The sequence below is a fragment of the Chiloscyllium plagiosum genome, unplaced genomic scaffold (assembly GCF_037043375.1).
Source record: "Chiloscyllium plagiosum isolate Xiang-an unplaced genomic scaffold, Cpla_swu_hap1 HiC_scaffold_50, whole genome shotgun sequence".
In the NCBI taxonomy this organism is placed as follows: domain Eukaryota; kingdom Metazoa; phylum Chordata; class Chondrichthyes; order Orectolobiformes; family Hemiscylliidae; genus Chiloscyllium; species Chiloscyllium plagiosum.
The window spans coordinates 50,985,416-50,992,243 of NW_028270188.1; the positions used below are offsets into that span (position 1 = coordinate 50,985,416).

General features: G+C 41.5%; 1 pseudogene; it reads left to right on the plus strand.

Moving 5' to 3' along the window:
- The first annotated feature begins 205 nt into the window (after window positions 1-205).
- LOC122542060 (immunoglobulin lambda-1 light chain-like) lies at window positions 206-5,683 on the plus strand (annotated as a pseudogene).
- The last annotated feature ends 1,145 nt before the right edge of the window (window positions 5,684-6,828 follow it).

Sequence of the window (6,828 nt, forward strand, 5' to 3'; positions counted from 1 at the left end):
ATCGGTGAAAACTTCTAGTGTCCAGTTGCCTGGTCGCTGGGCCTTCACTTACATTCCACTGAATCAATAGAGGCGGGAAAGCCCTCTCCGATTTACTGACACTAGGTGCAGAGGGGCTGTTGGGAGTTCACAACAAATGTTTCGATTAAAGGCAACACTCAGTCAGCTGACCGTTTCCGTGTATTCGCCAGCAGAAATGCTTACGATGCTGTATCTGCTGCTCGGCTCGGCTGCTCCATGTAACAGGTCAGAAATTGCTCTGGATTAATGTCTGACCGTTAAATACCCACGCCGTACTGTTTCACACCTGCTGGCAAAATCTCTCAATCTGCGTGTTTTACTACTGCAGTTGTAGGCACTTTGGCTGTTCCTGTCCTCAATCCGAGGCCATCACCTGACCCAGTCTCTGCCGGTCAGACCACCCGATTGAAGTGTGCGATGCAGAACGGTTTTGTTGGCAGCTGCGATTTGCTCTGGTACCGACAGAGTCCCGGAGAAGCCCCGGTCTGGGTGATCAGGTATGAGCACGATAATGACATTTTCAGAGGCTTCACTGACAATTTCCAACCTTCTCGAGACACCTCCAGTAACATTTACATCCTCACCATCGGAAACCTGGTCTCCGGTGACTTTTCCATCAATTACTGTCCTGTGTGGGATAGCTCAGTTGGTTATCACAGTGAGACAGACCAATACAATAACTCAGGGTTCAGAACCGTTCAAATTGACAGCAGCGTCTGAAACATCACTACATGAGGACATAGCGCTATCTTCAGCAATCCTCACTGTGCAATTTTCTGCAGAGCCCAGCTGAAATGTGAGGGCTTTCAGTCAGATCTCCAGAGATGTTAGTGTCTGGATTAAACCCTGCGCTGTCAGGGTCCTCAGAGGTGAGAGGGATTACTGAATCGCTATCTAGTCTGCGCATACGTCTTACCCACATACCTCTCATTTCCCCGAGAAAGGTGCAATGTGGAAAAAGACAAATTATTAATACTTTTCCTCTTCGCCGCCTGCAGTTCTTGGTTGGGTCCTTGGTGGGACACAGCATTGGAACGCTCCTCTGTGGTTCATCCTCGGAGGTGGGACCGCTCTGTCTGTTCACAGTAAATGATTCTGCTTTGTCTCTCTTTATCATTCAGATTAAATCAATTTTTATCCCTTCAGTGTCGATTCAGTTCTCCAAATTTCGCTAATTCACAATTTGACACATTTCACAACAAATTGAACTTGCACACACAATTCAGTATTGTAAAACAATTCTCTCACTCTCTCATTCAATCACAGAGGTAAAAGTACGGTATATATCAATAATTCTCTCACACATACAGTTCGGCATTCTTTTCATAATTCTGTGCGTCTCACAGACACACGTAGATCGGAGTATTATTTACATCAATTATCCTCTCTCTTCCTCTCCTGTGTGTGACACACTGGTCAGTTTTACATTAACAATTCGCTCTCTCACAGGAATACCCAGCATCATATTATATTTATTACTAATTGTTGTTATTTTTATTTTAAAATTCTCTGTCGTGCACACACATGAGTCAGAGATTATATCAGTAATTGTCTCACACGTACCGGTCAGTGTTGCATGAATAATTCACTCTCATGCAGACAGTCGCAGGGTCAGAATGTTATTTATATTAATCTATCTGTTAGTCTCTCTCTCTGTCCCCTTCTCCCTCACACACACTGATGGACATGCACATGTGCGTGCACGCGTGTACACACACACACACGCACACACAAGTCAATGTGTTATTTATATTAATCATTCTTATTATCACAAACACACAGATTAGAAATTATATCAGTAATTCGGCCTCGCACACTCACAGGTCAGTGATATATTTATATTCCCATCTCTCAAAAATGCATCCAGGTCAGTGATTACAACAATAATCCCCTCTCACACGCACATCTCAGAGATTCTAATAATAATTCTGTCACATTTACAAGTCAGGGCTTCTAATAATTCTCTCTCTCCCTATCTGTCGTTCAAATGTAAAACACACGCGGGTCTGAGATTATAACAAAAATCCCCTCTCACACAAGCGGGTCAGGATATTATCTATATTTTAGTAATTCTGTCTCTCTCAGACACACATAGGTCAAAGCGTTATTCACATTACCATTAATATAGTCTCTGATGTTTGCATTTGCGTGAGAGATAATTACTGATGGCTCACTGGCCTGGATGTGGGAGAAAATTATTGATAAGCTCTGATGTGTGTATATTTGCATGACAGAATTATTAATATAAATGTCACACTGAACATTCTATGCATTGGGGTGGGGAGGGGACCAGACAGAGAGGTGGGAGAGAGGTAAGAGGGAGAGAGAGAGATGGAGAGAGCGAAGTATTAACATCCATGAAACACTTGTGAGACTGTATGCGTGTGAGAGACAGAACATTCGTGTAACGCTGACCTTTGTATGAGAGACGGAGAGGCACAGAGAGAAAGATTGAAGCAATTAAAAGTCTGACCTGTGCGTGTTTCTAAGTGAGACAACTATTAACGTAACTCTGAGTGGTGTGTGTAAGAGAGAATTACTGATACAGTCTCTGAACTGCTTTTGTTTGTGAGAAAGAGAATTATCAATGTAACACTTACTGGATACAATCTCAGACCTATCTATTTACATTACCACTCTGAATGGTCCCCTCCCCACCCCAATGCATAGAATGTTCAGTGTGACATTTATATTAATAATTCTGTCATGCAAATATACACACATCAGAGTTTATCAATAATTCTCTCCCACATCCAGGTCGGTGAGCCATTAGTAATTATCTCTCACGCAAATGCAAACATCAGAGACTATATTAATAACTCTCTCTCACACAAACACAGGTCAAGATTATATCAATAACTCTCTCTTAGACACGCAGATCAGTATTGTATACCCAATCTCTCTCTCAAACAAAGACATAACGATCATACTTTCTCCCCCTCTCTCTCTCTCTGACGTACATACACACACAAAGGTCAGTGTGTTATATATGTGAATAATTCCCAATCTCTAACAAACACGCAGTTCAGAGGTTGTAAAACATTTCTCTCACACACAATGCAGGTCACAGTTACATTAATAATTCCCTCTCACACGCAAACTCATAGATATTTTAGTTCTCTTTACATTAATAACTCTCCTACTCTCTCTGAAAAACTCACACATACATATGCATAAAGACAGGTCAGATACTCTACCAAAAATTCTCTCACACACAATCATAATACTCTCACTCACAAATGCACACAGGTCAAATGGTTCATATCAATAATTCTCCCCCCCCCCCCCCCCCAACACACACACACATAGACAATGTTATACTTGTAATTGGCTGTCTCATATGCGCGCACACACCAGTCAGAATGCTACATATCTTCGTAATTCATTCTCTTTCTCTCTTCCTCTCTCTTTCTCATACTGACATATGCACACAGAACAAAGCGTACATCATTAATTCTCTCTGTCACGCACGTCAGATAGATCATCTTAATATTTGTCACACATAGGTCAGAGTATACATAACACTGTTTATTCTCACAGCAGATCATATAGCTATATTACTAACTCTTGCCCTCTTTCTCATACACAGGTCAGTGTTACATTAATCATTAGAACATAGAACACAGAACATAGAAAAGTACAGCACAGAACAGGCCCTTTGACCCTCGATGTTGTGCCGAGATTTAGTCCTAATGTAAAAAAAGTTACAACCTACGCACCCTTCAAGTCATTGCTATCCGTGTGCATGTCCAGCAGTCGCCTAAATGTTCTCTCTCACATAAATATTTAGCAGCCAGTGTTATTTATATCAACAATTCTCTCTCTCTATCTCTCCCCCCCACCCCCAACACAGATGAACACGCTCACACGCAAGGACAAACACGTCAGACATTGTTAGATTTCTCTCTGACAAGCAGGTCAGTGATATATTAATAGTTCTTCCTTTCACAAAAACACCCAGGTCAGTGTGTTAAGCAGATTAACAATTCTCCCTCTCACTCATACACATCTCACACGTAGCTCCGAGATTTAATCAAAAATTCTCTCACACTCAAATAGACCAGCGTGCAATTTATATTCTCTCTCTCTCCCTGTCTCCCTAGCTCTCTCTCACTCTCTCTCTATCACGCACACACAAGGACACAGATCAGCACTAACGTCAAAATTCTCTTTAAACTACACAGGTCAATCTTACATTAATACTTCTCTCACACAGACGCACACGCCAGTGTGCTAATTGTCCTTATGATTCTCTCTCTCTCTCTCTTTCTCTCTCTCTCTCTATCTCTATTTCACCTCACTCCCTTCATACATGCACACACAGAGGTCTCCTTTATATTAATAGTTCTCCCTCATAAAAAGGCACAGGTTAGAGTCATACTTATATTAATAATTCTCTGTTTTACAAAAACACAGAGGTCAGTGTGTTATTTAGGTTCGTAACTGTTTGTCTCCCTCTCTCTGACATATACACTAATACTCATTAGAAATTACGACAACAATAATTCATTGTCACAATACAGGTCAGATGGATTATATCAAGTATTTACTCACAGAGAGAGGTCGGAGTTATATTAATATTTCACTGTCTCACTCAATCACACTGATTAGAGTGTTATGGATATAAGTAATTCTCTGTCTCTCATATTCACACACATAACACCTAGATCAGATTTTACATCAATAATTATATCTCTCACACGCAAGTCTTATCGTATGTCTTAATAAAAAACATAAATTGCTAGAAAGGCTCAGCAGATCTAGCAGCATCTGTGTAGAGAAATCAGAGTTAAAGCTTCGGGTCCAGTGGCCCTTCTGCGGGAACCATTATAAGATTTCTGTCACATACTAGTCAAAGTGTTTTATATATACTAATAATCATTTCTCACACGCAGATCAGATAGTTATGTTAATAACTCTCATCCTCTCCCTGTCTCTCTAACACACGCAAATACACAGAGATCAGATTTTCCTATTAAGTATTCTCTCTCAAACACACACTCACACATACAGGACAGCGTGTAATATGCCACTAATTCTCTCTTGCCTCGTTCTCATACACAAACCTAAGCACATATGTCAGAGCGTTATAGATAGGAATAAACCCGTCTCCTGTTCTGTGTCTCTCAAACACACATAGGTCAGAATGTCAGGCATTAAGTATGCTGTCTTTCATGCGTACTAATACATGAAGTCAGAGTATTATATATTAATAATTTAGAGTTTCTATCCCGATGCACACAGTTCAGACTCTTACATGTTTCGTAATTTTCCCTCTCATGCATTGGTCAAAGTGTTTTTTTTGTTCGTACATTTAATCATCTTTTGCTCTCTTTCCCCACACGTCGGTAGTAATGATCAGAAACCTTCTGTCCTTCTGCTTCCTCCTTCGCCAGATCAAATACACACGGGGTCAGCGAATCTATCCTGTCTGGTGAGTCATTTTAAGCCAGATCCTCTGGAACGTAGGAGGGAAAAAAAGACAGACGGCGGGGTGACCACAAGTCCCGTGTCCCCGGACAGCGATCAAAGCTACAGGCTGAGCAGTTACCTGACAGACCCGGTCACTGACTGGAGGAAAGGCTACAGGTATTCCTACACTGTGAGACATAGTTGACTGAACTCGCCTCTTCTCAACACCATCAGCGCCAGCGACTGTTAGCTCTGAGGCAAACGATGACCCGGATCAGTCGCTGTCAGTCATGCGGCATTTTGTTGTTTGTTTTAGTTTTGCAATGTAATTTCTGCAGCAAAACAGTATTTAGAAACAACATGAATATTAAAGGGCATCAGGAGCGAGTGAAATGCTTGTTCAGTTTGGTGAGTGGGGGGTTTCTGCTGCAATTGGCCCCAGTATTTTGTGTGTAAACTCGAGATCTGGGTAGAATGTGGACCAACATCCCTTTTAGACAATGACCATGTTGCATTTGTGAACTATATAACGCAGTTCTGAATAAACATGAAATGGCATCATGAAATGACTGTCCTCATTATTGAACATTGAAAAGGGAGTCTTAGCAGTGGATAGTTTTCACCTGTGAAAGAATCACAAAGAATTACATTAAATGATGGCGTGGGATCGCACATCAATAACATTCACCTCAACCAATGCCGATACGAGCGTGAGCCTATTCACCCCCTACTCCCTATGGGTGTGTGGCTCATTCGCCCCACTCCCAGTGGTAGCGATTATCTTAATTTCCCTGCCTGAGGAAGTTCATTTTAGATTACTGCCTGAATTTATTATGACTGGGTGATGCTGATCAACTTTGACATTGTTTTATTTTCAAGAAATAAAACATTCCACTCCATCATATCCTTAGCACTTTAAGAGTCTCAAACAAGTTAGACACTCTCTCCTGATTCTTCTAACCCCCCAGTTCTAGAATAAACCTTTCAACGAAACCCACTTTCCGAGTGCCTCTGTAATTTTTTTAAAGAATAGATTCTCTACAGTATAGAAACAGGCTATTTTGCCCAACAAGTCTACACCGAGCCTCTGAAGAGTAACCCACCCAGACCCATTCCCTTACCCTGCATTTACCCCTAACTAATGCACCTAAAACTATGGGCAATCTGCCATGGTCAATTCATGTAACCTGCACATCTTTGAACTGTAGGAGGAAACTCACGCAGACACGGGGAGAAGATGCAGACTCCACACAGACAGTTGCCTGAGGCAAGAATCAAATCCGGGTCACTGGTGCTGTGAGACATCATTGCCAACCACTGAGGCAGCATGCTGTCCCAGAATTTGAGCTTCAATTAAGCACAGTAAGCTGACGTGATTCTGTAATAGAACTAGGT